This window comes from Pan troglodytes, chromosome 5 (assembly GCF_028858775.2).
Source record: "Pan troglodytes isolate AG18354 chromosome 5, NHGRI_mPanTro3-v2.0_pri, whole genome shotgun sequence".
Taxonomy (NCBI): Eukaryota; Metazoa; Chordata; class Mammalia; order Primates; family Hominidae; genus Pan; species Pan troglodytes.
This window is the reverse complement of record NC_072403.2, coordinates 151,449,166-151,461,947: the sequence shown is the minus strand read 5'-3', so window position 1 is coordinate 151,461,947 and position 12,782 is coordinate 151,449,166. Positions and strand designations below refer to the sequence as shown.

The following is a 12,782-nucleotide window of genomic DNA, read 5'->3' as shown; positions in this document are numbered from 1 at the left end:
AAGAGGGGCCCTTTTATCTAGGGCCCAATAATCTGTAGATTCACCATCTCCATGGGCCTCCTCCCCTTCTACGAGCATGGAAGGCTGTTCTCAGCACTGCATGGCCAGGGGAAGCTCTGGGGGTCTTGTCCAGATGTCCTTACTATGGTTCCACTGGGATAGCTATAGATGATCAAGTATTTACCATCACTTAGCGGGCTGAGGCATGGGACTGGCTCAGAGGTATATACAGGTAAATGACTAAGAAACTTCTGTTTTGTTTTGTTTTGTTTTGTTTGAGACGGAGTCTCACTCTGTCACCCAGGCTGGAGTGCAATGGTGCAATCTCAGCTCACTGCAATCTCCGCCTTCTTGGTCCAAGTGATTCTCCGCTTCAGTCTCCCGAGCAGCTGGGATTACAGGCGCCTGCCACTACACTCGGTTAATTTTTGTATTTTTAGTAGAGATGGGGTTTCACCATGTTGGTCAGGCTGGTCTAGAACTCCCAACCTCAGGTGATCTGCCCGCTCAACCTCCCAAAGTGCTGGGATTACATGCATGAGCCACCGCACCTGGCCAGAAACTTCAGTTTATTGGTTGTTTTTTCACTTGAAAAATATATTCAAGTTAAATTAATAAATACTGATTATGGACTTCTGAACAAAGTAGCCAAGAAGAGCATTGCAGCATGCATTAGAAACACACGTGAGTTCATAAACACTTGCTGACACTCCTAGGGAAGCAGCTCCCTTTCCTCAGCAGCTCCAAGTGTGGTTCTGCACCAAGTTACTGAGCACTTCTTCCCAACCTGAGCCAGCTAACGAGGGCCAACATCAAACAGTATTCAGTGCAAAGTTTAAGACAGATGGCAAGTATATTCAAAGAATCAAATTTTTGAGATATGCACAGTGAATTCATTCCCTGCCTTTTATTTACTAAGCTATAAAGCTTCTCAATGACTTTAGTATACTGTATTTGTTTAGCAGAAATATCAGTGGCATCTCAATGACTAAAAGAAGTGGACCAAATGGATCTTCCAATCTTAGGGTTTTTAGCTTCCAGTCTTAGTGACCGAAAAAGATCAACAAACTGTGCCCTCAACCAATTGTTATTGACTGGACTGTGCAAAGATAAAAATGAAAAATTCTGAATTACTAGTTGGTTTTATAACAGCATATCCTGTGGTGTGACCAGACATAGTCCTTTCAACCTACAGAGTAAAGGGAATATTGCCTAGTCTAGCACATCCTCTAATCTTATCACCCAGGCCTACAGATTCTAGAATAAGCCATACTCCACCCCTACCACCACCACCTCTGTCCTAATTACTCAGCTACATCCTCTGGACATGTTCTGTTGGAACTCAAGGGCCTTCTAAAGAACTGCCATAAGACCATCAGGCTTGCCTTCTAAATTCCCCTCTGGGGCTCTATTGAAGTGCTGTGTGACAGAGAGGGTACTTCCCCAGCCATAAATAAGTGTTGAGTGCAACCGCACTTTCTCATTCTTAATGTTGGAAAACTAGGAGGGCAGTTGCAGTTGTCAGCCTATATGTGGCTGATGACACCTAGAGTCACTAAGAATAAAATTATAAAATTAAATTCATTTTCTATAATTTTTTTTGAAGTGATGTGTTAAAACACCAACAGTCTTACCTTAGGAGAATGTAAACTGCTTAAGGATGGCTTTGCAAGCTTTTTCAACAAGTCATGGTCAACTGCAATGAATCCACACAACCATCGATATCTATGAAATCTGTCACTTATCAGGTGTAGCTAAGTATAAAAGTTTCAAAATATCTGTTTTTTAAGTAAATTATGTCAAATTTGGATTATCCTATACAATGTCACTCTCGTTTACTGGCATCCTTAGATGTTTCCTCAAAAGAGAAGAAGGGTATGTCATTCCAGCTAGTGGGAGGGCAACTCACCAATCAACAGCTGCCAAATATCTTCCTCTCTTCCTTTACCCTCTCCAGGAAATCTTCCTCCTCTGAGAAATATGTGTTCAAACACCTTATTTGGGTATTTCCATGATGATATATACCTTGTGACAGTGTCATCAATCACGTGCATCTCAAAAGAAAAAAAAAATAAAGTGATCTCAGACATTAAGTCTTCTGTGAATTTTAAAGAGTATCTGAAAAGAGCCGGGTGCAGTGGCTCTCACCTGTAATCCCAGCACTTTGGGAGGCCGAGGTGGGCAGATCACCTGAGGTCAGGAGTTCAAGATCAGCCTGACCAACATGGTGAAACCCCATCTCTATTAAAAATACAAAATTAGCCGGGCGTGGTGGAACATGCCTGTAATCCCAGCTGCTTGGGAGGCTGAGGCAGGAGAATTGCTTGAACCCAGGAGGTAGAGGTTGCAGTGAGCCAAGATTGTGCCATTGCACTCCAGCCTGGGCAATAAGAGTGAAAACTCCATCTCAAAAAAAAAAAAAAAGTATCTGAAAAGAGCGATCTGTCTTCAGCTGAGCTCCTAGAGAATTCTGAACTAATGCAGTATCACAGCAATCATTTCCCTCATGCTTTCATGGCCTGTCCCCTGCAGTGGTCATTTTACTTGATTATAACAATTTATCACATCTATCTCTTTATTAGGATACCAGCCTTGAGTCTATGGCTGTGTCTTTTTATCTTTGTGTTCAGGGTCCAGCACATTGCCTGGCACATAGTAAGAATGTGGCACTACGTGTTGAAACTGAATGAAATGGTTAGATGAATGGATGGACAGAGGGACACACGGATAACTCGATGGATGCTATGTAGAATAAATAGAGTGGATTAATGTCACCTAAACCACAAATGCTGCCCCCTGTTATTGAACTTTAGAAGTTCTGACAATGTTTTGAGAACCAAGGTTGTGTTTTGACAAAACTAATTTAGTGTTTCGCAAAGCATAATTTTAGAGCCCAAATGACCACATTTGACAGGATTTTGTTAAGCAGGGCTGCATTTTATTTAGGCCAGGCCCTCAAGACTGACAAGTTATATACTTTTTGTTTGTTTGAAGGTCTTTGCAAAAATGTATGACTGCACCAGCTATGGATTCTTTCTGGTTTCTGCTGCCCTGTAACCTCCAACAGAACGACGCTGCTTCCAGGAGGTGCAGTGTCTTCATGGGTTTCCCAGAATCTTTTCAATGTCATAAGAAGGCAATAGATTTCTAAGGAGCACTTGAATTCCTTGGAAATGGCTTTGAACAATATGAGTTTCTTTTCTTTTCTTTTCTTTTTTTTTTTTTTTTGAGACGGGATCTCACTCTGTCGCCCAGGCTGGAGTGCAGTGGCGCGATCTAGGCTCACTGCAAGCTCTGCCTCTCAGCTTCATGCCATTCTCCTGCCTCAACCTCCCTAGTAGCTGGGACTACAGGCACCCGCCACCACACCTGGCTAATTTTTTGTATTTTCAGTAGAGACGGGGTTTCACCGTGTTAGCCAGGATGGTCTTGATCTCCTGACCTTGTGATCCACCTGCCTCGGCCTCCCAAAGTGCTGGGATTACAGGAGTGAGCCACCGCGCCCGGCCATGAGTTTCTTAATTTAATATTTGTTTCTTTAAGGGATCAGGCTGGCAGCAATGTCATGGAGATATCGATGTGTTTCACTGAGAGGAAAATAGTTGTACTTCTTTGAGGAAGGGGCTTAAGTCATAAGGTAGTTCACTAAACTCAATGCAGATCCTCAAACCATATGACTTTGTAAATTTGTCTAAGAATCAAATCATTTGTTCCAATTTAGTGTTTCTGACTTTCTGAGAATAGTATTTCCAAGAACACCCAGGAGAATGCAAAGTATGAATAATCCCATATCTGTCTCTCCTTTTTTAAATTAAAAAAAAATTAGATAATAAAAGACAAATTAAAATATTTGAATTTTATGATTTCACTTAAGCTTACAGATTGATTCATTTGTGGCAAATTATGACTTGAAACATTTAAAAAAATCAACCCCAACTTTAAAGAAGATGGTGCCAGGAAATGGAAGGCAGAATTTAGCTTACTCTTTGGCTTTAGCATCTTTTTCCTGTGCTATCTTTATAAAGGCTGTAAGTAGCAGCTTAGAAATGCTGGAGAGGTTTTTCATTTTTTCGTTCTTTTTTTAAAAGAAGGATTTGGCCAGAAACTTAGTTATTTGCATATAGTAGGATCTTGACATCTCCTGTGCTTTATCTTGTTCACATTGTAAAATGTTGCATATGAACTCTAGGATTTAAGACACATCAGCAGTTGCTGAACACTGCATTGAAAATGTATTCATTCCAAAGTGAATTATCATTGTTGGTGACGTTCTCTTTTCTAAACCTTAAAAAGCTGAAAAATGGTAATACAAACCACATGCTTGCTTCATTCCACCACCATTCTTGGCAGGACGAGAGCTGCCTGGCAACCTTGCCGTCAGCTGGGCCTGTGGTAATCAGGGCAGTATTGCCCTGTAGTTAAATCTAATGCTTTCTTTCTGAGAACCCATCAGTGGATGTTTTTTCTTCTTATCAGACTTCTTAGTAATGTTTGAAAAGGGCTTCTGTGGATGAGGAGAATATGTCCTCATAGAGCGAGCTGCTGAAATAGTGGGAAAAAAAAAAAAAGACAATAAAGTATTCTAATGACTCTGCAGAGAAAAAGCCTGCAAGAACTGCCTGCCTGTTGCTTTGGACTTCAGCCCTACAGAGGCGTGGGACCCAGCCTGACTCAGCTGGCTGGGCTCCATTTCTTTCAGAGGCCTTGGGGAGCCTCATTCCCTATGGAAACTCCAACAGCAAGGATCCAGGGTATGGAGTTCAGGGTCTGAAGACTTAAAACACAAGCATGGCCTTATGTGTTTGGCCCTTGAACATTGACAATATTTTAATTCCAACATACTTAGGAGAAAAATATGTATTTGGAGCAACACCAGTGATGAAAACATCCCTTTAAGTAAGCCTAATTATAACTGAGATGACACAAATTTGTTATGATAACTGAGCCTGTAAAAACTGAAACTTCCAGGAAAGAAAGATCACTGGAGCAGCCATAGCCACAGGGACAGTCTCTAATGCGACGCAAAAGTCAATAGGAAATTGGGATTCACCAGGCAGAATTTTACTTTATAGCCAAATTACATAAACAAGGACATTATTCAACTCTTCCTATTCCCTGCTAATTAAACAAAATGATGACATATAAAGTGCCTAGTAGAGTTGCTTCACATGACTGGCACTTAAAACATATATGAGTTTGTTCCTCCCTGGTCAAGCAGATTTGCTTTGAGATCCCTCTTCCAAAGGCCCTCTTAGCCAGCCCTTAAAAACACAGCTCTGTGGGGCCTCTTTCTTCCTTCCAGTACCTTCCATTGCTTCATCCTCTTTCCTGAGACCTATAATCACTAAGAAAAAGAATCTCAAAAGGAGCTGATGAATCCAGCCAGTAGCTCCAGCTACTTAATTTGAGTAAACCCTAAGAAAGTTAAGATCTTTCTGTGATCCTTAACTTCAGGGTCCTAGAACCCAAGACCTTAGACGAACTTTATTCTAAAACAGAGAATATTATTCCCCAAAAGGAGTACGTAAATTATTCCTAGTTACATAACCAAAGGACAGCCTCATTCTAATCTTATGATTTAGAGAGCAGTGGCCCTCTATGTAAGTTAGTTAGTTAGTTTTACTTTCCACAATGGTTAGAGGTGCTTTGTGAATGGACAAGAAATTATATACATGCCTGGAACTAACCAGATGCACACATTGGAGGTTGTACCATAATGAAAACATACAAATATTTTTAATTTCCATTATAATGGGTAGAAAAGAATTTGGAGGCCGGGCGCGGTGGCTCACGCCTGTAATCCTAGCACTTTGGGAGGCCGAGACGGGCGGATCACGAGGTCAGGAGATCGAGACCATCTTGGCTAACACGGTGAAACCCCGTTTCTACTAAAAATACAAAAAAAATTAGCCGGGCGTGTTGGCGGGCGCCTGTAGTCCCAGCTACTTGGGAGGCTGAGGCAGGAGAATGGCATGAACCTGGGAGGCGGAGCTTGCAGTGAGCTGAGATCGCGCCACTGCACTCCAACCTGGGAGACACAGCGAGACTCCGTCTCAAAAAAAAAAAAAAAAGAAAAAAGAAAAGAATTTGGGCTGTACTTGATGTTCTCATTCCAGCCCTTCCTCTCACAGACCCTGAAATACCTAGAAGTTCAGCTACTTAGCAAACTCGCAGGATGGTCACATTCTCTGTCTTCCCCCACTGCACTTCCCTTCAACTAGCCAGTAGGAAGAGTAAACCCTGTCTCAATACTAGTTGTAATAATTCCCTGTGTTTAAGTTTATAGATTTAACTTTCAGGGACATCATTTGCCACTCAGATAATAAATAAAATTGCTTGTATTTGCATATGTTCAAGAGTTTTATACTTGTTTTCTTGCTTGTCACTTCTGTGAAACATGCTGAGATAAATATAGATATTATTGACTTTATTCTAATGATAAGGGGACTGAGATAGAAGTGTAAAAATGTCTCAAGGAAATACATTTCAAGTGGACTGTCACCAGGTGATGGAAGGCAGCTGGATGATATGTTCCTTTTTAACTGAGATTCCTACGTGGCTATAAATGGGCCAAGGTTAATGCATTTTAAAATCCATATCCCATTATTTCAGTTACAGTGAATTTTGAACAATCTTTAAAGAGCATAAATTTGAATTTATCATAAGTACCTTTCTCAGAAATCTGTATTTATTTATCCCAATTTAATCTAACCTTGGTCTTCCATCTAAAGATTTAAGCTGTTTTTTTCGTTGTTGTTTTTGTTTTGTTTTTGTTTTTGCTCTTGTTGCCCAAGCTGGAGTGCAATGGCACAATCTCAGCTCACTGCAACCTCCGCCTCCCAGGTTCAAGTGATTCTCCTGCCTCAGTCTCCCAAGTAGCTGTGATTAGCACCACCATGCCTGGCTAATTTTTGTTGTTGTTGTTGTTGTTGTTTTGTTGTTGTATTTTTAGTAGAAACGGGCTTTCACCACGTTAGCCAGGCTGGTCTCATACTCCTGACTTCAGGTGATCCACTCACCTCAGCCTCCCAAAATTCTGGGATTACAGGCATGAGCCACCACGCCCAGCCTAGGCTGCTTTTTAAATCCACATTGTATCCACTGCAAGCTAGATTCCTCCTAGGCTTATCTCCAGGTGCACCTCTCTTTATCTGCATGTGGTCTCTTTTCTTTTATTAGCTTTCTAGACACAATTAAATACACAGCTTTAATTTCCTTTCTAGCTCCTGTGCATGAGCTGCAAGGGCTCTGTTCTGTCTTGAACTGTGTCTCCCAAGAAGGATGGAGCACAGATTGATCACTTTCATTTAGGGCATCCCTCTGTTCTGAGAGCCCCGCCCCATTACCAACCCTTCCCCATCCAAGAATGTTTTCTTGGCATTGTTCTTTTTGGAATATGAGGGAAAGTTTTCCCTCCTTTTCTTGATTCCTTCCTTAATTAGCAGCTGCAAGTTAGGTATGATGACTTTTAACCACAAAACATCTCAGAAGCCTGTTGCTAGCAGTAACACAACATACAATTTTTAAACAACTCTGTCTGATACAAGCTGTTCCAGCCAAAGAGTTCCTCTGAACTGATTTCTAAAATAGGTGATATTCTTCCAGAACAAAACATTTTATGAGAGATTTTTTTCAATGGTGATTTAAGTCATCGCATGACCCATTTATCCTTAAAAGCTCAACTTCTTTCCTGTGGTGCAGTCAATTAAATAATGATTTCTAGCACAACCATACTGTAAGGGTCTCCTGCTACTTCCAAGAAGCTCAAAGAACTCGTGTATTTGATATTGGAAATCATCACAGGATCCTTTTTAGGGGAAAGGCTATAGGTAGGTGTATCTGTATAGTTTTGGAGAGAAGCCAATAGATAGTTAAACATTCTTTTTCATGGATTTTAACTTTGTTAAGACTTGTAAATTTATCTTTCTAGAAGATTATGTGTTTACCTTACATTTTCCATATCTTAAAATCGCATTTGTCTGAAACTCAGTTACTTCTTCCTTTAGTTCCAAACCATGTAAGTAGTTAATTATTTTCCCAAGCTCCACCTATTTACCTTCTTTATATCTTACTAGGCCCATCTCTTCTGGCCTCCTAGAGCTGAACTATACAATTATGTGACCACATGTAGCTATTTAAATTTAAATTGACCGGGCGAGGTGGCTCACGTCTGTAATCCCAACAGTTTAGGAGGTTGAGGCCAGTAGATCGCTTCAGCTCAGGAGTTCAAGACCAGCCTGGGTGACATGGTGAAATCTCATCTCTATAAAAATACAAAAATTAGCCCAGCACGGCGGCACAGGCTTGTTGTCCTAGCTCCTTGGGAGGCAGAGGTGGGAGCATGGGAGGCTAAGGTGGGAGGATTGCTTAAGCCCGGGAGATGGAGTTTGCAGTAAGCTGAGATCGTGCCACGGCACTCCAGCCTGGGTGACAGAGTGAGACTCTGACTCAAGAAAAAAAATTTTTTTAATTACAAATAAACTTGAATTAATTAAAATTAAACTAGGCCGTGCATGGTGGCTCACGCCTGTAATCCCAGCACTCTGGGAGGCCAAGGTGGGCGGATCACAGTCAGTAGTTCAAGACGAGCCTGGCCAACATGGTGAAACCCCATCTCTACTAAAAATACAAAATTTAGCTGGGCATGGTGGCAGGTGCCTGTAATCCCTGCTACTGGGGTGGCTAAGTCAGGAGAATGGCTTGAACCCATCGGTGAAGGTTGCAGTGAGCCAAGATCTTGCCACCACACTCCAGCCTGGGTGACAGAGCAAGACTCTGTCTCAAAAAAAAAAAAAAAACAAAAAAAAACAAATTAAAATTTCAGATTTTCAGTTCACTGGTCACATTTTCAGCGCTATTAGCCATATGTAGCTACTGACTAGTATACTGGACAGTGCACACATAGGACATTACCATCATTGCACTGCTGTTGACTGTATGACCCATACATTTCCCGTATCTGTCTTTCCTATGGTATCACAGGGCCTTGAGTGTTAGTAAGAACACTACAATATTTGTTGAATAAATAATCTATCCAGAAAGATGTCTCACTATTCACAAGATGAGAAGACAAAGAATGGGACTTTAAAAAGAATCCCTCATTGGAAGCAAAGAACAAAAAGGTGAGAGTCTAACTAAAGTAAAATGTGGGTAAGAATAATGAACATAACACAAACACAAGCTTGTGCCTGTTCAGTAACTACAGAGAGATTAACGGTTCACAATGAGTTAGATTTCCATTCCGCACTAAAGTTTATAAAATTTTTACATCTGGCTATTTTATCAAAACTAGCAATTCAAATCACCAATCTAACCAGCTCCTAGCCAGAGGTGAAACAAAAAATATATATATATATCATTGGGACTAAAGAGTTCTCCATTAATTTCTTTATTAATTCAACATTTGCTTGAGTTCAATATGCAAAAGATGAAAGAAAAGAAAGTGCGAGAGATATTATTAAGTCACCCACCACATAAAAACGTATTTATATAAATAAAGGCAGTAGATAATAAAAAAATGCATTTGGCTTACAAGTTCGTTAAAATAATGATTCCCATAGAAACAAAACACATTCTATGATATGAGGCTCAAGGGCAGCCTTCCAATGCCAATGTCAGTCATCCCATAGGTGAGTCAGAACCTTAAGACTGTGTGTACCCCTGATTCTACGGGCAAATACATTCAAAATTCTAATTCAAGGTGCCTGGATCCTCTCACAAGAATGCCTCACCTGTATATCCCTGACTGCCTTAACTCTGAATTAGTAATAGGGGTTTTGTGGCCTTGGGCCAAGAGAGCAAGAAGCCCAAGGGGGTAGAAACTGAGATAAGGGGAAGCAGGGAGCCAAGGTGAAAAGGTGGCAGGAGCTCTGGATGAGCAAAGGGTGAGGAGCAGATATAGGGCATCTAGGAGATGCAGAGGTTAAGGGACAATGGTGGGGAAAAGGGCAGTAATGGGAGAATTCCACTTGAATGGTGCCTGTCCAACTGCTGCCCAGCACTGTAATAAAACCCTTAGGCAACTTCTCCGTCTCCCAAGATAAAGAGAAGAGTCCTACTTTGACCTCAAGGCTCATGTGTCTGGCCCTCTCCTGCCTCGGCTGTCACCAAGCTGCCGTTGGCCTCTTCTCTGCTCCCCCGACCATCTTTCTGTCATTCCCTTGTCCCATCCCAACTCAGGCCTCCAAATCTGCTACTTAACCTGGAATTCTCTTCATTTCCTTCTTGAGTGATTTTGTTTCCCTTCAACCTTCACCTTTCAGCATTTATCACTTACTCAGGAAAATCCGCCTTGAACCCTGGATTAAGTTCAATCTCTCTTATTATCTGTACTCATAGCATGTGCTTTTACCTCATTGCACTTATCAGAGCTGTGATTTTACATCTATTGATGTAATTGTTTGATTAAAGGCTATTTATCCCTCTAAGTCTAGACTGTAAACTCCAGGAGGCCTGTTCCAGGTCTATTTCTGCTCACCAGTGTGTTCTTAATGCCCTGTCTAGTGCATGGCACATAATAGATATTCACTAAATAGATGTGGAGTGAATAAATACATGAATGAAATATGACGGGGGGGTGGTTCTCTCAGGCTCTAGATGAGGTATTTTAGGGGTTAATCCTCCCTGAGCATGGGAGACATGATGTTTATGTGTACATCCAGCCATTCACAAATAAGGAATGACCACAAGTGAGGAAGTCCCTGTATTCATTTGGAAGTTAAAATGTTTATGCAACTCAGTGTGTTTTTCCATCCTTTCTCTCCAGCTATCCTCCTTTCCTTTCAGATGAGATTTATTCTAAGAGCCTTGGACTGAATTTTTTAGTGTAATTGAGAAGACAGGAGGTTCTGTCCTCCAATAGAACACATACTTCCTCTCCTTAAAACAGAAAAATACTTTAGAAAGCTAAACTGTTCACAGAACACTCGATTTAGAATTGTCAGGGAGAAAAAAAAAAGAATCAAATCAGAAAGTAGCCTCTTTGCCTTACTTTCACGGCTCCAATTAAATAACAGTAGATCAGGAAAATAAATGTGCCTAATTATAAAGTTTGTAGGACCTTGAGGGGTTTCATGACAGGCAGCACTTGTCTTCTTAAATGGGATTTACTCTAATGGGGTTAGCCTCCTAAGAATATACTTGTATTTGTGCTTTGTGCTTCTTACCCTAAGGGGTTAACACAGAATGTGGCAACTTGTTCAGTACCCACTTCCGTGTGTCCTGCTAAAGTAAAAAAGAATTGCTTATAAGGGCAGAAAATGTCATCGTTTTTGCACTTGCCCTGACCCTAGCATCTAAAAATACAAAATGCTGGAGTTTCCATAGCAGGTGACTTTTTAAAAAACGTGAAGAGGGCTAATTGTTTAAGGTCTAAATGTAGTCCATAGAAGAGAACAGAAATAGAGAGGTGTCTCTCTGAATGACCTAGCTTGTATAAAACCAGGCATACAATTCATTTAAAGGACTTTTTGTCTCGGCATTTTTCCTCTAGATTTAAAGAGAAGCATTTCTTTTTCAGCACAATGGATAATAGTGTCATCTTGGCTACCTTCTGTCTATAAGTGGGGTTAATTTTAGCCTGATCCTCATGTTGAGCACATGGAAGAGTTTATATTACTCATCAACCTTTGCTAGAAGCCTAAGATAGCCTTTAAGTCTGGGAAAAAGTAGCTCCTGTTTGAAGAGATTCTCCTGCCACATGCTGAAGTCAGAGAGGGTAGCTGTGAACCTAGAAAAGGCTGCACCTGTTATTGTACACACCATTGCTGCTAACTTTGGCCTTTCCTTTCAGTTTAAATTTTTTCCCTTTGATATATACTCTATTTCTTAGTTTAAATACGCATTTCAAAACACTTCCTTTGGGTAATTGAAGTGAAATTGATCATTCTGCAAATGTAAGTTTTTAATTGACTTCCTCCTTCCTGACTAGGAAATTAACTTTCAGTCCTCCCTTATTTGATCTGTTTAACAGGGCATGTAACACCTTCCAGACAGCAAGATTTAATGAGATCCTAAATGCCGAAGACTTCACCTGATAGAGGCTCAACATTCCCACCTAACTTTTAAAGATACAACAATCAAACTTACAACTGAATTCTAGCTGCAAAACATATTGATTGACATCATTGTCCATAATATATTGAAACGGTCAGCTATTGTCTTGCTCCTCTCCGCCAGTTGCAAAGCACTCTTTAAAAATCAATTGCCTTCTCCCTGTGCAGAATTGCCAGAAGTAGATATCTGATGCCTGAACTGTAAGCATATTTATTCATTTTCAGTCTCATTTCTGTTGTTTATAATGATTTCAATGAAAATTGAAATCTAATGTTTGAACTGAAAGGGATCAATAACATCTGAGAACAACTATGCTCAAAGATTTCACAGCCCTTTCCTTACAAGAGGTTGTTGTTTTTCATGCTGGTTGTTTGCCAAACTGCCACCTGGACAACCAGGTTGGTGACCAAACAGGTGATAATGCTCTCACAGTTTCACAGAAAACGCACCCAGAACTACCATTGCCACACTGCAGTTCCTTGACTTTAAGTGCTTTATAGATTTTTCTGTTGTTCATGTGGTTATAGTCCAACACTATGAAAAACAAGCTCTAGGATCCCAGATCTCAGTCTACAAAGGTAGGTTTTACTTCTCAGAAGGAAACAGATCTCCAAATCCCAGAATGTAGTACAGTTGTGACCTTCAGGGAATTCTACTGCCTACAACAGCTTATTTTCCTAGGAAGGAAACTTCTAGATTTTCTTTGGAGATACTCCTTACCATGGGGA

At 40.7% G+C, this 12,782-nt stretch overlaps 1 long non-coding RNA gene across 1 annotated transcript in view; it reads left to right on the top strand.

Annotated features, from left to right (window-relative positions):
* Positions 1 to 12,379, top strand: part of LOC134810380 (uncharacterized) — an 86,855-nt gene extending 74,476 nt beyond the window's left edge. Inside the window, exons 4-5 of the long non-coding RNA XR_010158215.1 lie at positions 8,983 to 9,122; positions 11,972 to 12,379. This is a non-coding gene — a long non-coding RNA (uncharacterized LOC134810380). The remainder of the gene's footprint in view (positions 1 to 8,982; positions 9,123 to 11,971) is intronic.
* The last annotated feature ends 403 nt before the right edge of the window (positions 12,380 to 12,782 follow it).